The following is a 21,831-nucleotide window of genomic DNA, read 5'->3' on the forward strand; positions in this document are numbered from 1 at the left end:
ACCACACCCATCCACCCACAGCACTATAAAACACACACCCACAGTACCCACAACCCTTTACGAACAACAATTACTGCCAGGAGATTGACATGAACAGCACAGAAACAACTAGACACACACACACTACTTACACCTATGAATCCCTCACGCACCACACATCACACACACCACTACATTACTCAACACACTCTGACCAACACACACCACACAACCTCCATGTCCCCAAAAAGGCACCCCCGTTTCACTGAGGAGGAGTTAAGGGTCATGGTGGAGGAAATTGTCAGGGTAGAGTCACAGCTGTTTGGAGCACAGGTACAGCAGATATCCATTGCAAGGAAGATGGAACTGTGGCGGAGAATCGTGGACAGGGTGAACGCTGTGAGACAGCACCCAAGAGCAAGGGACGACATCAGGAAGAGGTGGAATGACCTACAGTGGAAGGTACATTCCATAGCAGCAAGGCATTAGCTCGCCATACAGAGGACTGGTGGTGGACCTGCACTTCCACCCCCACAGCTCACAGCATGGGAGGAGCAAGTCTTGGTAATACTGCATCCCCAGGGACTTACTGGATTAACTGGAGGACTAGATACTGGTAAGTCAACAATTACCACTTATCACCTCCCATACCTGCATGCCATCTCACACCCTCACTCCCATCACTCCACTCCATCCCACATACTGCACCAACGCAGATGACTAAACCCAATGCCAAGCCCTGCATGCTACACCAATGCATGGACACCCATCACAAAAGCATGCACAGCATAGAGAAACTAGCAATCCCACAATACATCACCATACACAGGCAAAAGGTGGCAGGGCAACACCAACGATACAGGGGAAGCCAGGGATGTACAATATGTCACACAGATGAAGCATAACACATCACTCACATCCCCAGAGTTGCCCCAGCCAATGTCAGCGGAGAGGAGGTGCCACAACTATCCAGTCCCCCAATAGAAGATGCCCCCAGTGATGACAGTATCTCTGGACTTCAGGATCTGGATGACCTACCTGGCCCATCAGGGACCATTGGACAGCCGGTCACACAAGCCCACTCACAGTCCACCACAGAGCTTCCTTCTTCAGTATCCAACACCAAAGCACCCACCCACTGTAACCACACCTCTGTCCCTAGGACATCAATCAGCAGTGTGCCCACTTGTACAAGGACCCCAGGCCACACCTCGTCCCCACTACAATCAGGGACCTGGGGTCAGTGGCAGTGGGCACACCATTCAGGGGACAGAGGCACAGGCCAACAGAGACAATAGGAGGACCGTTGCGTGCCAGGAGGAGGACAGGACCAGGGAACGACTCTCCGGGAGGCACTCTCTGAGATCCTGGGAGCCTACCAACATTCCCAAGACACGATGGGCCAGATCCTTGACAATGTGCAGGAGAACAGGCGGCTGCAGGAGGGGCAGTATCAGGGGATCAGGGAGGACTTGCAGGCCATTAACACCACCCTGATCTCCATAGCAGGGGTGCTGGCAGACATGGCCAACATCATGAGGGAGGCAGTCTCACACCAGTGGGTCCCTGCCACTAGCCAGACATCTGAACAGCCTTCGCTTACACTGCTGCTTGTTGCCAGGAGGCCCCGCCACAGGACTCACAGGCCACAAGCACCCCTCCCCCTGCAGAAGGTGAACCACCCTGCAAACTTTCCCTGCGACCCAGACAGAAGCCAGAGACATTTGCCAAGCCCACCGCCAGGAAATGAGACTCTCTTGATTGTCCCCCTTGTGTCACACACTGTCACCTTGTGCACTTTGAACTGCCTTTGCTCCCCTTCCTATGGCTCCTTAGACACTGGACCTGTACTACAAACAGACTGGAAAAATACCCTGGACTTTCCTCTACCATCACCTCATACCATTGAACTTTCCCCTCAATTTATTAGCACTACAATAAACACCCTTGAACACAACTTGTCTATTTGTATTTTATGTGTTGAAAATGTGTATTTATGGAAACAGTCACATCTAGTGCAAATGAACTGTACACAGTGAGAACAGAGAAATAGTGACCTGTAGCTGGCTGTAGTCAGCACATGAGTACACAGTGGTTATATCACTAGCATCTGTAAAATGACAAAACCTAGGTGATAGTAAGTTGAGATAAAAAGGACGTTAATGCCATCATGCTACAGCCACACAGAATACACCAATAGTCATAGAAATGTGCAGTTGCACTGTCTCACCTGTCTGTCATTGGAAGTACTGATAGATAACTGTGGGTCTGTTGTCCTCTTCCTCATCCTCTCCCTCTTCATCCTCACTGTCATCAGGGTCTACTGCTGCCACAGGGGCATCTCCAGTCTCTTCCTCCTGCAGAAAAGGTACATGGCTCTCGAGGGCCAGGTTGCGCAACATGCAGCATGCCACTACTATTTGGCACACCTTCTGGGGTGAGTAGCACAGGGATCCATCTGTCAGGTGGAGGCACCTGAACCTGACCTTCAGGGGCCCGAAGGTCCTCTCGATGACCCGTCTGGTTCGCCAATGTGCCTCATTATAATGTTCCTCTGCCCCTGTCCTGGCATTTCTCACAGGGGTTAGCAGCCACGATAGGTTTGGGTAGCCAGAGTCACCTGCAAGTTGTGAGGGAGCACATTTAGCCTCACACAATCCTATGGGTTTAACACCAGAAGGCATGCACTAACATACAGTGGGTGGGAACCAAGGCTCACCTATTAGCATTTGGGATGCTGCTATTCCTTAGAAGAAAGGCATCATGCACTGACCAAGGATACCTAGCATTAACGAGGGAAATGTACTGGTCTGCCAGGCACACCATCTGCACATTCAGTGAGTGGAGACTCTTATGATTACTGAACACCTGTTCATTCTGGCGGGGGAAAACAAATGCAATATGTGTCCCGTCAATCGCCCCAATAATATTGGGGATATGTCCCATAGCATAGAATCCGGCCTTCACAGTGGCCAAATCTTTCACCTGGGGGAAAGAAATGTAGCTGCACATGTGTTTTACCAGGGCAGGCAATACTCTTGCCAGCGTGATTGAGAACATTGGCTGTGACATTCCTGCTGCCAAGCTCACTGTCACTTGGAAAGAACCAATTGCCAAGAAATGGAGAACTGATAGCACTTGCACAAGAGGGGGGATCCCATTTGGTTGTCGGTGGTATTTCTCTATCTCCTATTCATCCGCAGCGGTAGGTATCTAAGGGACACAAGAGGGAGTAGCCTGTTACAATTTGAACAATGGAATCACAACTGCAGTCTACTTGGTGCACTAATTTAATGGGACAGTGTTAATTGAGAGGTATGTGCCAATCTAATTAGTGATGCAATTAATGTCAATATGCTTGTTTACCCCCCTGAAATGGCGACTGCCTGTCCTGTATGTAGGAACAGGTTGAAGTGAGATAATTCCACTGACGTTGGGCGTCATGGGGGTAGGCGGTCTTGCACTGCCGTGCAATTCCTCATTGGATAATATGGGGCTCTATGGAGTACAGTGGTCAATGGGTATCCGCGCCGGCAGTGACGGTGTACACCACCGCGGATGTGACCGCCATTTTCTATCTGATTGCTCACTTGTTTTCTGCCCTACACTGCGTTTGCTGCTGTGACCTGTGTCTGGAACCCACCATGGCCCCTGTGACTTGGGAAAGGGCCCCTGCGTTCACTTCAGAGGAGTTGGAGCAACTGGTGGATGGGGTCCTACCCCAGTACGGATTGCTGTATGGGCCTCCAGGCCAACAGGTGAGCACACTTTGGGCACGATGCATGTGGGAAGGATGCATGGAGATGTGTGTGCAAGCATCGTGTAAGGGGGGATGGTGGAATGTCTTGTGGTGGTGTACATGTTGTGCGCAGGGCAGTATGTGCCAATGGTGATGGAAACGTGTATGGTGAGCCATTTGGTGACAGGCTGAACTGTTTGTTTAATGGTGTTCTCCTGTCTGTATTACCTCTACAGATCAGCACCCATCAAAAGAAGGGAATATGGCGTGCTATCGCCAAGGATGTGCGGACCCTGGGGATCTAAGGCAGGCGGAGCACCCACTGTCAGAAACAATTGGAGGGCCTGAGACGCTGGGCATGGAAGACCGTGGAGGCCTAGCTGGGGATGGCCTCCCAACGAGGAAGGGGTGCCCGTCGGAACCTGACCCCCCTGATGGCCAGCATACTGGCAGTGGCCTACCCTGAGCTGGATGGGCGCTTGAGGGAATCACAACAGCCACAAGGGGGTGAGCACAGTGGGTAGAATGACAAATTGGCAAGTGGGGTGGGATCCAGGTTGTGGACGTGAGTTAGTGGGTATCGCTAAGGCCAGGCCAGACATTGCAGAGTGGGTCATCTCTAGGGCAATGGGTGTATAGCAAATACAGGTAACCTAGCTTGTTAGCAGTCCATTTCCGACAGGGCATCGTGGGTCCCAGGAAAGGTGCAGTTGGTGGTGTGTGGCCCTCATCTTGCCTTAGCATCCAGCCATATCATTGGCAATGCACTGCATAGTGCTTAAGCCTGTTCCCTGTGTGTGACGGTGCTGTGTATGCCAACTGTGGTGTTGGTGCAGCCATTAACCCAGTCTTCCTTTTCCTCTCTCCCCCCATTTTTTGTTCTGTCATCCTGTCCTTGTGTGCTTTAGCATCATCTGGCGAGGAGCTGGGGCACCGATGACAGAGGGAGCTGCATCCCACAGGACCCAGGAGGCAGAGTCCACCGACGCCGAGGAAACCACTGGGACGAAGGGCGAGGGGAGCACCACGGCAGAGACAGGAGGTGACAACACAGACTCAGGCACCTCCTCCGATGGAAGCTCCCTGGTGGTGGCGGACATCTCTATGACCACCCCAGCTGCAGGTACAGCCGCCACCCCCGTACCAGCACCGCCCTCCCAGTATCCCCTCTGCAAGTTGCCCATGCCTGCTCACCCAGGAGGGTGGGCATCTCCCTCGCTTCAGGCACCTCAGGCCCTATCCCAGTGAGACCTGCTGCCCTGAGTGAGGAGGCTATTGACCTCCTGAGATCCATCTCTGTAGGGCAGTCAACCATTGTGAATGCCATCCAGGGGCTGGCATCCCAGATTCAGCAATGCAATGCATTCCTGGAGGGCATTCACAGTGGATAGCAGGCCCAACAGAGATCGATTCAGGCTCTGGCCTCTTCTCTGATGGCAGCCATTGTCCCTGTTGCTACAGTCCCCCCTCCAGCTACCACTTCCCAGTCCCATTATCCCCAAGCCCAACCCATCCCAAGCACACATACACATGAGCATGTGCACAAGACAACACCCAAGAGTGGAACAGGCAGACACAAGCACCACACTTCATCCCACAAGCACTCATGCAAATACCATACAGTTGCAGACACTGCCTCTACTGTCTCCCTCTCCTCCTCCTCCTTCACCTCCCTCCCAGTCACTTCCACCCTCATACCTGCATGCACTACATCAGCATCCACCACCAGTATCACCACACCAAGCAGCATACACACCTCACTAGCAGACACCTCCACAACATACATGCACGCGTCCCCCCTGCTCTCTCCACCCTGTCTGTCCCTGCCTCCTAAAGGACACAAACGCAATCACTCATACTCCCAACAGCCATCCATCTCACATCAGCGCACTGTCCATGCACTTGCACCCAAATCCAGAAGACATACACTTCCTACAGCCACTCCCTCAACCTCCACTCCCATAACTCCTCCCGCCCCACCGTCCCTAAGAAGCTATTCCTTACCCAACTTGACCTCTTCCCTCCCTCTCACCACCCTGCCCGTCAGAGCAGGGTCCCAAAGACCCAGCCCAGCACCTCAGCCACACAGTCCACTGGGACAGTGGTGGCACAACCTATTTGTGGTGGGAAAGATACCACACCTCTAGGCAGGAAAGTGAAGGAGCCTGCACCTCCATCCAAGAAAGGGAAGGAGCCTGCACCTCCATCCAAGAAGGGGAAGAAGCCTGCACCTCCAGGAAAGAAGAAGATGGAGCCACAACTGCGTATGGTGTGTGTCAAGTGTGTGTTGTGCATGTGTGTGTCACTCTCCTTTTCATCCCTCCCTCCCTTGTGTGCTAGGCGGCTGTACTGACCGTTGTCATCTTCATCGGCGTTGGTGTTCCAGGTGGAGCATAACATAGAAGATCATCTGGAACACTTGCAGTTTGGATTCCATGGCGGCGTTCTTCTTCCCTGTGTCTCGGATGGTGAGTCAGTTCTCTTCAGTGATGTGTTTTCGCCAGGCTTTTGATCGCATTGGTACCGCCCCGGAAAAGGTGGTGGTTTCCTGTGTCATTTTATAGTGGGCGGTACTTTGCCTTCCCACTGGCTGTAGGTGGCTACCACCGTGGTGAGTGTTGTTTCCACCCTGGCAGTTGGTGTGGTACATTGGCTGTCTATGGGAGTTATCACTGCCATGGTCATAATTTGGCGGTAGTTACCACCAGCCTGTTGGCGGTATTACCGCCACTTTATCACTCACTGACAGGGTCATATTGAGGGCCTATGTCTTTCGAGGATGTTATGATGTCCTTGGGATCAGTATGTTAGTGTAAATATTAGGATTAGAGGGCCCTTGGACATCTTCTAGGCACCACAACATTTACAGAGGGACTTGCAGAACTTTCCTGGCCCAGGCCTGGATGTAAATCCCCAGGTCCCATCCTCCTTGAGCTGGATTTTGTGGTGTTTATGCTGTTATTTGCCTGCTTACACTGCTGCAAGCTGTAAACCTGTCTATTATGCACCAAGTCCATCCCGGTTGCCAGTGTATCACCTACAATGTATGTGTCATTTTTCCTTAACATTGCTCCTTGAGGCGCTACTCCAGGTACCTTAACTATTGCTGTTGTATGGTAGCCTTTTGCCCAGGGATTAACTTCATATTCACAGGTTTTGTTAAACACAACGGTGGTGGGCCATCCGAGTGGATCGTTATCAGAGGGTTGCTTTTGAATCCTGCATGTAGGACTGTGGTATGCTGGGAAGCTTCTATAACCGTGCTGTCATGGGGGTACCCATGGATACTGCATGTACAGCTGCTGCACTTGGGTGGCTTCTATAGTGATGGTCTCACAGGCCCTACTTGGTTGGTCTACAGTTGGGAATTGGGGGGGGGCACTTCTGCCTACCCCATGCTACGAGCGACAGGCCCTGTTTCCATACTATACTGACCATCATCTTGAATATTGGCCATTGATCCTGAACCTACCTTATGCAGAACTTGGATTGTGTTCTTCATGGGGGAATGTTCGTAAGCCAATCAACTGTAAAAAGATGGCCTAATTACTTGTTGTTAAGGGAGCTTTACTTTCTAATCCACTCTCTGCACTACTCAGCACATTCAAGCAATTAGCAGCAGCAACCTGCCCACTAACTGCTGGTTAAGAAGCTACCCTGGAGCCAGTAAGAAATCTTAGTATATGAGTGTGCTTCCGAAAGGATGTTTTGCACTTCAGATTTTGTGCTTCATTTAATACATTTCCTGCAGTTATATGTGTCTTTCTTGGTTTATCTGCGTATATCTTATTTGGGCTTGCCCATCTCGATCGTTGGTCCTTGCGTGAAAATGTTTCTGTCCTTGCGTTTCTGGCATTTAGCATGCTGGTCTTTTGCGGTTTTTCTTTTGTGTTTAAAAAAAAATGCTATACAGCCATTGCTTGTGAGCTTGCTTCAAAGGTTGCCTTTTTATCTGTGGTTCTAAGGAATAGCCAGATCACAAGTTAAAAATGATGTGGTGGAAGTAGTCATTTGACGCCTTGTCTGCTCTATCTTCAGGGTCTACTATTAAACTCTGGGTCTCACTCGAGGCCTGCCATTGATTCTCCCATTGCATAGAGGGATCAAGAATATTGGTGTCCAATTTATTTGCAATTGCAGGAGACATTTCTCCTCCTGTTGTCTTTTTGCAATTGTCTAAAATTGAGCTGATAACTTCCGGGACATCTGCAAGCTTGGTGACAATCTATGAACAAGTTGCTATCTTGTTATCTTGTTGGAGAATGTATTGCTCTTAAGGGATACTTTCTCTGCACACTCTATTGCTTCCATGCTGGAGGCAATGGTTGCTGTGCTAGATCACATTTCACAAAGGATTTTTGTTTGGTCATCCAGTTTTATACTATTTACTGCTAGATTATTCGCCATGAGATCCAATGTACTACACATGGTGTGCATAATGGCAGGAATTGGTTGCTCTGGTTGCAGCCATAGAGGAAGATGATCTAAATCATCAGTGCCCATATGCTTTGGTGACTGGCAGTCCAAGGATGATAATTTCGTAGTGATGTTAGGGCAGGAGCTGTTGTAACTAGGCACACCATGGTATGTATCTACTAAGCCCAAGACTTCATCATCCAACTCGAAGGAGATGTCAGACTCCCCACTAGTGACTACAATGACTGATTTGAACGTGCCATTAAGAGGGACAAATGGACCTTGTGTTCCATTTCCATGTGTTCCATTCTATACAGAAGAACTGTTTGATAATCTAGGCACTTGATCCTCGCTGTTACTTTCCCCAGCATTGTATGCTTTGTTAATGGCTGCTACAGTTATTATTTGGTGCTTAAACAAAGCACAATCAGTTAGAGTTGAAGGTAAACATATCTCTGCTTCAAGAGCCTTTGTATGTTCACTTCTTTTGCAACCACTTTCCTGCGCAGTTTCCCACCCCTTTGGGGGGGGGGGGGGGGCTAAAATAGCCACTGGCACTCTGTCCATGACAATTTTGGTTTTTGCTTCACATGACCACTGGCATCTATTTGCCTTTGTTAATGGCTGCTCGTTGATCAATGTAGTCATGACATAGTTAGTGATTTTATTTTGTGGTAGTGCAATGGGCACTGATGGCTGCTACAACTGCTTCAGTAAGATTTTTTTTTTGCCTCTAGGTGAATCAGAATAAGCTGGTGCTAACACAAGAGGAAATGATTGGGCAGGACCAGTAGACAGTACAGTAGACACATGCCTATTCATGCCATGTTGTGGAGCTGGCTGTAATTTCCCAATATTTGGGCCTGAAAACTATGTTTTCAGTTGTAAATTCAGAACTTTTCTGCATGATAGGTGTTAGAAATTGTGTCTCTAGTTGGCAGAGGTAAACAACCATGTACCCGTAGGGACCACAATCCTTGTAAGGGTCCGTCACAACACAATCCAAATAACCCTGTGCTCACCCTCTGGTAGCTTGGCATAGAGAAGGCAGGCTTAACTTAGAAGGAAATGTGTAAGGTATTTGTGCAATTGCTCATACAGTAACACAGTGAAAACACCACAGAAATACACCACACTGGTTTAGAAAAATATATAACATTTATCTGAATAAAATAGAGTAAAAACGATGAAAATCGAATGCACACAAGCAAAGGTATGAATATTTAAAAGTTAAATCCCACTAAGTGCTTAGAAACACAATAGCTCCAACTGGGGCTATCACAGCGTTGCTGACAGGGTCCTTCCCAATAGTCTGAAGCCACAGGCGCCGGTCATGGAGTCGCACAGACCCCCAAGCACAGTACCTTTGAAAAGAAATAAACAAAGGTGTCGCACTGAGTCATGGAGGTGGGCCTAGGGAATGGTCTGTATGGAGAAAACACTTCCTCTCCACACCCTAAAGTGTATGCCCAGCATCAGGGAAGAGGTCTATGCAGAGAGCCCAGAACCCCCCTACATCCTACTGAAGGTGCCCGTCACCCTGGAGAGTGGTCTGTCCAGAGAGCACAGTCCCTCCCACACCCTAAAGTGGATGCCAATTTTAATAGGAGCTGGTCTGTGCAGAGAGGACACTCCCTCCCCAAAACCTACAGTAGATGTCTGTTGCCCAGGGAAGTGGTCTGTGCAGAGACTCCACTGCCTCTCTGCATTCTTCAGTGGATGCCCAAAACTGGTGTGTATGTAGATAGACCACTCCCACTCCAAAACTAACAGCAGATACCCATCACCCTTAGAAGTGGTGTGTGCACAGAGGCTACTTTCTCCCCACACACTACAGTGAATTTCCACTGCCCTGGGGTGTAGTCTGTGCAGAATGCTCAGTTCCTCCCCGCACCCTACAGCATACACCCATCACCCATTTTGAGTGGTTGATTCAGAAAAGTCACTCTCTCTCCATACACTACAGCATGTGCCTGTCAACCTGGTGAGTGGTCTGGTGGGAGAGTCCCCCACACCATACAGCATATGCCTGTCACCCTAAGGGGGTGGTCTGTTTGAAAAAGGCACCCCTTGTACATGACCTACAGTGCCCCACAGTTTATGGCAGTTACCCTGGTAAGTGGATTGTGTAGAGAGGATACTCCCTCCCCACACCCTACAGGGCATGCCTGTCACCCTAGAAAGTGATCTGTGTGGAGAAGACATTCCCTCCCCAGACTTTACAGTGGACGCCTGTTGCCCTGGGAAGTGATCGTTGTGAAGCCACTTTCTCTCCACACCCTACAGCAGTGGTTTTCAGCCTTTTGACTTTTGTGGACTCCCACTTAATCATTACTGGAACCTAGTATTTGAATCTGGGGACCACCACTGAATCAATATTGGTATCTAGGGCCCCCTTCTAAGCCATTAAGGATTCCAGAAACCACATCCTAAGCAACTGCAATGATCTGAACTGCAAACCAGTACACAAGTGACGGTTGGAGCTTTTCTAAATTCAACAGACCACCCATCACCCACACTAGAGTCTTTTTTATGCATTTTCACTGCTTCTAATTTTACATTGCTCCTTTATTTATGTGCACTTTATTAATCTGGCAATATTATGTCTGTGACTCTGCCTGTTTGTGGATTCCCTGTCTGGGTCAGTTTGACAGTTGAGCTGTTTGCACCTCTCTCTAGACAGTGACACAAAGGGGGATGGGTCTAGCCCACATATACTGATGAGCCATCTGTGCTGGGAGGGAGGGGAGGAGTGGCCACTCACACCTGAAAGGGCTGGCTCTGCCCTCTCACAATGCAGTCTCTCCACCCCCTAGTGTGTTGCTGGGGCCTGGCCTGGACAAGGAAGGATCATACACACACTTGAGACTTTACTTTGAAGTTTGCCAACTTCAAAGGCAGAAAGGGGTATAAGTATTGGACCCAAAAGCCCTACAAATCAGATCACTTCTGGATCCAAGAGGAACCTCTGCCAAGGAGAAGCGCTGAAGAGCAGAGGAGAAGTGCTGCCCCTGCCTGTGACTGTTGGACTATCCTGTAGTTGCTGTTTCTGTCTGTGAAAGGGGACAAAGACTGGATTTTGTGGTATATTCCTGCTTGAGAAGAATCTCCAAGGGCTTAGACTGAGCCTGCCCATTGTTCTGAAGTCTCAGGGCCAACAAAGAAGTCCTCTGCCTGCACCTGGGCTCTCTGCTGAGACTCCTGAACTGCCAAGTGGTGCCTAATCCAGTCCCTGGACCCTTGAAAGGAGAAGCTGGTGAAAATCCAAGAAAACCGACTTCGGTTGACTACGGACCGACGCCGCTGCCGAATCCCATGATGCCACCTACGACCGAAACTGTTGTCCTCTCTGGAGTGCGACGACCCCGCAGGCCCGACATCGCTGCAGCCCTGCCTAAGTTCGCGACTCCGTGGAAGTCGCCCCACCACTTTGTGACCGCCAGAAATTGACTCTGCCCAGAGTGCCCTGATCCAAAGCTCTGCACCGACGCCGCCTCACCTCCACCGCTCCTCAGCAAGGACCCGATGCCTCTTTGTGACGCCTCCACACCTTCATTCTGCAGCACCGGAACCAACGCTGCCTCGGATCCAGCGATGCTGCGATCCCCGACTCCGTGCACCGGCTTATTTCCACATTTTACTAAGGTACTGCACCTGGTGGTCTGTGTGTCTCCATAACTGGCGCCATTGGCATCAGATTGTTGGGAATGGCTCTGTCACAATGCAATGTTATCACCTCATCAAAACATTTTGTGTTTCTAAGTGCTATTTTTTAGTTTAATTTTTAAAAATTCAGAACTTGACGTGTATATCTTGTTTTTTTCAGATAAATATTAGCTATTTTTCTAAACTGGTGTTGTCATTTTGTAGTGTTTTTACTGTATTACTGTGTGTGTTAGTACAACTACTTTACACCTTGTCTCTGAAGTTAAGCCCACCTGCTTGTGCCAAGCTACCAAGGGGGTGAGTGTGGGTTAACTGAGTGAGGGTCCTGGCTTGGACAGGGGGTAACCTGACTGCCAACCAAAGACCCCATTTCTAACAGCAGTCGTTAACCCCCTGAAAAGGCAATGTGGATCCCAAGAGGTCCCTCGTCCATAGGCTGAAAACCACTGCCCTGCAGTATATGCCTGTCACTCCAGTACGTTGTCTGTGCAGAGGGGACCCTTTCCTCCCATGGTCTTTGTCTTGGGCATTGGTATGTGTGGAGAGCCTAGTCCTTCTCCACACTCTACATTGAAAGCCTGTCACTCTGGGACGTGATCTATTTGACCTTGCTCCCCACAATCTACAGTGCACACCTGTGGACCTTGGAATTGATCTGTGTGGCAAATCAGTCCCTCTCCGCATCGTACAATGCACACCCATCGCCCTGTGTGGGGTGGTCTATGCGGACAGGACACCCCTTCTCCTCACCCTACAATGGATGCCTATTCCCCTGGGGAATGGTATGTGTGGAGAAGCCACTCCCTTACCACAACCTATAATGCACACATGTCACCCTGGGGAGTGGTCAGTGTGGACAACCCAGTTCCTCTCCAAACCCTACAACTCATATTAGTCATCCTAGGAAGTGTTCTGGGCCGAGCACTCACTCCCTTCCCATACCCTACAATAAACGCATGTTGCCCTGGTTAATGGTTTGTGCAGAGAGCCTAGTCCTTCTCCATATAATACATTACATTCCTGCCACCTGAAGAGTTGTCTGTGCAATGCTAGCGGTCATATCCAAATGGATGTTATTACGATATGCGGAGGCCCAACCATGATCAAAGAGAAATGATGACATTGTTTTGTTGACATATTTCCGGTATTTCTCTATCTTTGGACAAAAATCATTTGACCACAGATACTCATGTCTTTGGCACATGTTTAAATACACAAAGGCAGTATGAGGTAAGAGAGACATAAGGTGCACCAAAGTGTTTCTCATTTGAATTTCAAGTTCAACTCCAGTGACTGAGCTCAAGGCAATTGCCAGCACAGTGGACAATCATGAGGTCTGAATGTTGACAGTTCAAAAGTGTGGTTATCAGTTGATGCTATTTCATACCTATGTGGCCAGTCCAAGTAATGTCCACTTGAGGAACTCCCATATGCCATTTAATTCCACATTTTTTGACATATTCTCTACCCCAGGAGACAAAGCTGTGGGCGTCTATTTACAGATAAAACATCCTGATAGTATGAGCAGAAGACCATAGTAGGCATGAGGAACAGAATGAGAAATATTCAGGAACATTTACAAAAGAAGGAACTGAATGAGTGTTAGATCTCTGATTGTATGTTGAGACTATAGTAAATGGTAAGTTAGGTAGTCCGTGTTTTTAATTTCCTTATTCATTTTGATTGATACAAGTAGGAATAAAAATGTTGGTGGCTGTTATTGGTGTAAAGTGTGTAGCAGCAGGTGTAGACGGCTAATTGAAACATTTGACACCACTGTAGAGCAGACATGTTTACTGAGTGTTTGACCTGTTGGCATGCTGGCAAGTCTAGCTTGCTTCCCTGGAAACTATTGTACAGTTATGGGAAAGGAAGGAAAGGGATTCATTAGTATTGTGACTGAATTAATTAAAGTCAAGTTAGTATGTTAATTAGTTGAGTTTTATTATAGCAAATCTTTGATGGAGGATTTGCGAGAGAAGGTATTTTGGGTAAGTATGAAATTGTGTCACACAAAAAATATCTTAACTGTCTATGTTTTAGTGAATTCTTTTGAAAGAGTTAAATTAACTCAACAATTGTACTGGCAAAACAAAATCCCGAACATATGCAAGTTTTTCAGAAAACGCAGTTAAAAGTACAATTTATTTCTCTCTGCACTGAAGCAATTCTCACTGGTGTCTCATGGAATTAAGAGGGGATCACCTTATGCTGTTGCGAGAGGCTTGAGTAAGCCATATATAAGGTTCAAAGGGGCATATTTATACTCTAGCGCCAAAGTCCATGGAGTTTGCGTAATTTTTTAGCGTGGACACCTACTTTGCGTTAATGAGATACAAGGTAGGTGTTCCCGTCTAAAAAATTGACTCAGAGGCATGTGCACCGTATTTACACTCCCGGGCAAAATTCACGCCCGGGAGTGGGCGGGTCAAAAAAAATGACGTACGGCCGCTTTTGCGCCGTTTTTTAGCGCCTGGAAAAGGCAGGCGTTAAGGGACCTGTGGGCTCGGAAGGAGCCCAGAGGTGCCCTCCCATGCCCCCAGGGACACCCCCTGTCGCCCTTGCCCACCCCAGGAGGACACCCAAGGCTGGAGGGACCCATCCCTGGAAACTTAAGGTAAGTTCAGGTAGGTATTTTTTTTTTTTTTTGGGTGGCATAGGGGGGCCTGATTTGTGCCCCCCTACATGCCACTATGCCCAATGACCATGCCCAGGGGACATAAGTCCCCTGGGCATGGCCATTGGGCAAGGGGGCATGACTCCTGTCTTTGCTAAGACAGGAGTCATTTCAATGGGGGTTGGGAGTGAAAAAAAATGACGCAGATCGGGTTGAGGCGAAAAATTTGCCTCAGCCTGACTTGCCCCATTTTTTGGCGCCCAAGCTCCATATCCCCCTACGCCGGCGCTGCCTGGTGTGCGTCGTTTTTTTCCACGCACACCAGGCAGCGCCGGCGGCTAACGCCGGCTAACGTCATTGATTAAATACGGCGCCCGCATGGCACTTCAGAATGGCGTTAGCCGGCGCTAATTTTTTTGACGCAAAACTGCGTTAGCGCAGTTTTGCGTCAAAAAGTATAAATATGGCCCAAAGTGTTTAGATGGTGCACTGCTCCCATGGGAATCCCTGAGAAAACCCCTGGGGCCCAATGTACGACCGAATTGCAAGCTGTAAATCGGTCGCAATCGAGTTTATAAATGCAAAACCAGTTGTGCGCATTGTACAACAGGCAGTCAATCTTACCCAAAATAGCGATGCAACTGGTTTGTGAGTCGTAAAAAATGTGTTTGAAAAAAGTAGCTTGCATTGCTACTCGCAAAAATGCAAGTACAAACGAGTCACAGTTTGCGAATACTCACAAAATGGACCGTTTGCACAAGCAATTCAACACCAATCCAAAATAGGTGTTCATTCAAACCAACCAATAAAAACAAGGCCCAGAAGGCATCAGTGACCACCCACAAAGGCTGCCCTGTACCTGATAGTGAGGAGGAGATGGATAATGCCTGACTAGCAGAGGAGGCAGAGACAGGAGAGAATCTTCAGGGTCAGACTGACCCTGTTTGACAAGACAGAGGAGGAGATATTTAAGCAGTACAGGCTGAGTAGTGAAGTGATCCTTAAGCTTATTGCCACCTGAAGCCGCCACACCTCAAGAGCCCAGTGCTATCCCCACCCATGTTCAGGTCCTGTGCTCCCTCCAACTAATGGCCAATGGTACCTACCAGCATGTCAAAGCATTGGCTGGAAGGGTATCGTAAAGTGCTCTGTCGCGATTCATCAGCAACTTCCTAAACGCCATGCACATACGCCACCATATCTACTTGCCCAGGGATAACCAGGAAATGCAGAATACAAAAAAACAGTTTTACCAGATTGCGGAATTCCTACAGGTCATTGGCTGCATAGATGGGACCCATGTGCTCATATGTCCCCCATTCTGTATTGAATACATATTTCAAAACCATAACAGCACACATTCCATGAACATACATGGTCTCTACAATGCTCAGAATATCATAACAGACTGTTAGATCTGGCATCCATGGCTAGGTTTCCCCTGTCTTTTTGCCTCTGCTTCTTGTATTTTTGACTGTGTGCTGGACTTCGTTTTTGCGGGGTTTAGTACTGTGGGCTGTTTACCACCGCTGAGCAGTGCTAAAGTGCAAGTGCTCTCTGTGTAAGCTGTACTTGTAATTGGCCTTTCCATGATTGGAATATTTGATTTACTAATAAGTCCAGAGTAAAGTACACTCGAGGTGCCCAGGTCCTGTAAATCAAATGCTACTAGTGGACCTGCAGCACTGATTGTGCCACCCACATGAGTACCCCTGTAAACATGGCTCAGACCTGCCACAACAGTGTCTGTGTGAGCAATTTTAATCTGCCAGTTGGACCTGGCAAGTGTACTCATTTGCCAGATGCAAACCTTCCCACTTCTGAGTCAGACTGACAGTTGGGCTGTTTATAAATTCCCCCTAGACAGTGGCAAAAAGGGAGCTTTGGAGTGTCCTGCATATCCAGATGAGTCTCCTTGGGTGAAGTGGTCAAGGAGGAGCTGACACCTGCACCTGAAAGGGCTATGCCTGTCCTCACATAATGCAGTCTTCAACCCCCTGGTATGTGTTTGGGGACAGGCCTGGGCAAGACAGGATCCTGTCAACAGCAGAGACTTTCCTTTGAAGTATACATACTTCAAAGACAGAATTGGGTATACATAGTGGACCTATAACCCCAGACTTCTAGAACACTCCTGGATCAAGAGAAACATCTGCCAAGGGGAAGAGCTGGAGGAGGAGTACTGCCCCTTTGCTGTGTGTGCTTTGCTGGTTTGGCCTGCAGTTGCTGCTTCTGCCTTAGGGAAGACAAAGACTGGACTTTGCTGTGTATCCTGTTTGTGAAGTTTCTCCAAGGCCTTGGACTGAGCTTTACTCCTGTTAAGGAGTCTCAGGAACAGCAAATACTTCACTTACCAGCCTCAGGGTTCACTTGTTGTGGACTCTTTCTCGCCAGGTGGTGCCTATTTCAATTTCTAGGTCCTGGGGAGTAAAAGCAGGTTAAAAACCAAGAAAAACCAAGTGCACCAATGCCGGACGACACCCAGACTGATGCAGCTGCCTAACCCCACAACGCTGTCTGAAACCGAAACTGTGGTCCCCGTCGCAGTGTGACGACCCCGACTGACATTGAAGTCCTGAGTATATTGTCACTGAATTCTGTGACACCCGACTCCACCGCCGCACGTGCAGGCCCGTCAGCACAGGGAAGGGACTGATAGTGACTACCGCCATGGTTTTTGTGGCGGTAAGGATGCCACGAAAACCATGGGGGTAGGTGGGGTCATAATCCCAAAGATGGGCAAATGACGGCTGCCGGGCTGGAGATTAAAGTCTCCAGCCGGGCGGTCATTACCGCCGTGGTGGTCGGTGTGATACACTGGCGGTTTGGCTTCAGCCAAACCGCCAATTTCATAATATGGAGGAAGTACCACCAGCTTGTTGGCAGTACTTTCCTCCATATTAACGCATTCTGCAGTACACATAGAAAAAGAAAAGAAGCCTCTCAGGATTGCTTTTGTGCAGGAAAGTGTCCCTTCTTGCACAAAAACAGTTGTCTGTGCAATGCCGGCCCCCTGGCACCGTGGTCCAAGGGTGCCTGCATTGGTGCTAGGCTGCCCAAAGGACACCAGCTCAGGGGGAAAGGAAATGACTTCACAGTATTGGATAAATATGGTGCATTGCTGCCCTTTCCATGTGATGCAAGACAGTGCAGTAAGGTGACTTGCTGTGCTGCCCTGCGCCACAAAACCTATAACTATGGGCCCAAGTCTTCAGTTTGTGCAGAAATGTTACCAGAGAGTTCAATCTCTGGACAGATTATATCATGCACACCTTTCCATGTGTTCACCCTGTACAGAGCTGTCAGGGGAGAGGCCAATCTCTGTTCAAACTCTGCTGACAGACTTCATGTTGTGCACACCTTCCATTTCACAGGGTACTGTGTTAGTAAACTGTTCTAACTACAGCCTTCAGTCTGTAGGGATATTTAAGCATATACTCAATTTCCTGAACAGCTCCTAACATGAACAGCTTTTACCATGTTCAAGGATGTTTACAGAGGGGGCAGTCTCTCACTAAACCCTTCTATGCACAGTATACACCGTGCATAGAGGTAATAACCCAGCCATCCGTCTTTTACCGAAATGTGCTACACAAATACATCATCCTTTACAGAGATGTTATCAGAGGCCTGTGTCTCAGATTACTGTTGTTTTGACTAAATGAAATCATGCCACGGATTCCAGCATGCTGAAGTATGTTTGCATGGGTGCCGGCCTCTCACAAAAGCCTTCAATGCACAGCCTGCACTCTGCATTGAAGCAACTCTACTACACACAAACATCATGCTGTGGTGAGAACTCATCACAGGCCAGTGTACCACAAAAAACAGCCTTCTGCCCATACAGAGGTCCTAGTAGAGAATGAAAAAGAAAGAATAATCTCTATTATTGACAGCTTAAACCATGTCGAAAGGTGTTTGCAGAAGCCCTACATTTCTCAATGGAAAAGCTAATGTCTGAACCAAACGTACAACAACATTTCTTCAGTGTGATTTAGAGTTTGTTGAGAACCTGGTAGATTGAGCATTCTATTTAAAAATAAAGGTATTCATTGTTTTCTGAAACAGAGTGAGATCTTTACATAGAACAGTAAGCTATTTCAATGAGAAGTGAGCTAAAAGCTGAAAATTCACAAATCCAGCTTTTGCTTTTTATTTCAGGGAGAGCGGAAACACTCCCAGTTCTGAGAATATTTTTAATAAGAAAATATATTTACTGCAGTTTAGTGTTTGCCGTGGATTTAGATGCACATGCATATGAAATGAAAGAATGAACACCAGTAGAGAAACAGCAGATAGTACCCTGAAATACTGAAGTGGACCTAAGGCATGAATTGATTGAGGGTCGACCTTGTGCTCCTGTCTATTAGAGGATGTGCAGAAACTTTTGCAACATAAGACATGTCTATTGAAACACGAACGTTTTTAATAAATAAGTACAGCAGAGGAACTATGAAGAAAAAATGACATTTTTACAAAGTCTTAACTCTTGCAAAACTACATGTTTATTTAGCTCTAGATTTACTAAGCCTTTGCGTCGCCCTTGCTTTGCACACGTTGATGCAGGACAACACAAAGGCATATTTGGAATTTATAAAGCCACACTAGGCTACGCACCTTATTAGACATGCCCACACACTCAAACTAAAGATAAAAACTCTGACATACAAGCACGCACAAAATTACAGACAGACGTACTGTCTTTCATACTTTGTCATACACCTAAACATACATAAACATACAGAGACACACACTCATTCATACATATGTAGACTCTCACACACAAGCACGCTCTCACGGATATAACGACAGACACACTTTCACACTTACATACGATAAGCACATAAACACACGTCCTAACATACTCTCACACATACCCACATGCATATATAAACCTTTTTACACTCACACACATACACATTGTTATACGCACACACTCATACACACTCACTGACATACAAACATAATCAACTCTTCTTTCGACTCCGCTACCTACCCAGACCCCTGGAAGCACGCGGAAATCACCGGTCTCCTAAAAAAAAAACAAAGCCGACCCAGAGACCCTCTCCAACTATCGCACCATCTCCCTCCTCCCTTTCCCTGCCAAGGTTACCGAGAAACTAGTCAACGCCCGCCTATCCCACTTCCTCAAAGAAAGCAATACTCTTGACCCCTCACAATCCGGGTTCCGCAAGAACCACAGCACGGAAACCGCCCTCATCGCATGCACTGACGACATCAGGACCAAAGTCAACAAAGGCGAGACTGACGCACTCATCCTCCTAGACCTCTCGGCAGCCTTTGACACTGTCTGCCACCACACACTCCGCACACGCCTCCACAACATAGGAATTCGCCACAAAGCCTTAGACTGGCTCGCCTCCTTCCTCACCGACCGGACCCAGAGAGTCCGCCTTTCTCCTTTCCACTACACCGGTACCAAGATCATCTGCGGAGTCCCCCAAGGGTCCTCCCTCAGCCCCACACTCTTCAACATTTACATGATCCCCCTAGCCAGCATACTCCGATCACACGGAATCACTATCCTCTCCTACACAGATGACACCCAACTCATCCTCTCCCTCACCCGCAACCCCACCATCGCCAAAACCAACCTACACGCTGCTCTCCTCGACATCGCCAACTGGATGTCAAATAACCAGCTCAAGCTTAACTCCAACAAAACTGAGATCATCTTCTTCGGCCCCAATGAAACTATATGGGACGACTCCTGGTGGCCCACCATCCTAAGCCCCGCACCCACCCCTGCAAACCACGCACGCAACCTTAGCATCATCCTGGACCCCTCCCTCTCCATGACACAGCAAATCAATGTTCTAACCACCTCCTGCTTTCACACACTCCACACTCTAAAAAAATCCTTCAGATGGATTCCCCCAGAGACCAAGAAGACAGTCATCCATGCACTCATCAGCAGACTAGACTAAGTTAACGCCCTCTACGCCAGCACCACACTCAAACTTCAGAGAATCCAGAACACAGCCGCACGCCTCGTCCTTGGCCTCCCCCCGCCATGAACGAATCTCACCACACCTCAAATCCCTTCACTGGCTCTCCATAAACAAGAGAATCACATTCAAGATCCTCATCCACGCACACAAATCCCTCCACAACACCGGCCCAACCTACCTCAACGACAGACTGGACCTCCACACTCCCACCCGTAACCTCCGATCAGCCGACCTCGCTCTAGCCACAGTCCCCCGCATCCAACGCACCACCACAGGAGGCAGATCCTTCTCGTACCTCGCCCCCAAAACTTGGAACTCCCTCCCCACCAACCTCCGTAAAACCAAAGACCTCCTGCTCTTCACAAAGAACCTCAAGACATGGTTGTTCGAACAGTGACCCTCCCTGTCCCCCCCTTGACCTCCCCCAGTGCCTTGAGACCCTCACGGGTGAGTAGCACGCTCCATACATTTTTTGATTGATTGAAACACTAACATACAAACACATACACTCTCTAAAATTGTCACACACATGCACAAATATACAGGCACACACACAGACATGTACACATATGTAGACTTTCACACACAAACATATTCACACATAAAGACACAGATGCACACACTTTCAAGCTTAATCACATACAGCTAACACATAAGCACACTTATTCTTACTGTTGGACATGGCCCTTCTTAAGGGACTTCCCTAAAACTTTTTGATTTTCCCCCTGTTTTTTTCCTGACTCTCTGTGCGTGGCCTTAGGACTCTTGGCACATTCCCCCTGTTCTGCATTGGGAAAGTGCACATGCCATTCCTACACATGCCAGGAAGAGTCCTACACTGACTACTTGTGACACCTAGAGAGCAGTGCCCTCATAAGTGCAGACATCGTCTGCTGAATCCTAACTCGTAGCGTGGCGTGAGCATGGAACTTTAAATTGTGCCTAGTGACCGGTTTGCCTGGAGTGGAGCCCCAAAAGCATTGCCCACATCTAAGGAATGTGGCTCCCACATCGTGAGACCTCAACACCCTTAAGTGTCTATTTGGTGGTGAGGCGATTCACCGGTTGCAGGATACTCTGTGGCCCGCTTCATTGAACAAGCTGTATCTCTCAGGTGCGACATGCCAACTGCACGCTCATCACATGCGATGTCCAATTGACAAGGGGTAACCCTTAGAGGTTAGGGTTCACCCGTAGTACTACGTCATTGTACCTCGTGTATCACTGCTGAACTTACACCTGTGCCTGTGACTGGACCTGTGTGTTGTGACCCATATCAACCCACCCTGGCTGTTGTGCCTCATTTCCAGGGAGGCACGGAATTTGCATCTCTTCATTGTGTGTGATTGAAACTGTCTGGTGCGACCCAGATCAGCGTGCATTGGCACTGTGCCTGGATTGCCCAACTCTGCAACTCTGATCAACGTGTACCTGATGGGGTG

Source organism: Pleurodeles waltl, chromosome 3_1 (genome assembly GCF_031143425.1).
Source record: "Pleurodeles waltl isolate 20211129_DDA chromosome 3_1, aPleWal1.hap1.20221129, whole genome shotgun sequence".
Taxonomy (NCBI): domain Eukaryota; kingdom Metazoa; phylum Chordata; class Amphibia; order Caudata; family Salamandridae; genus Pleurodeles; species Pleurodeles waltl.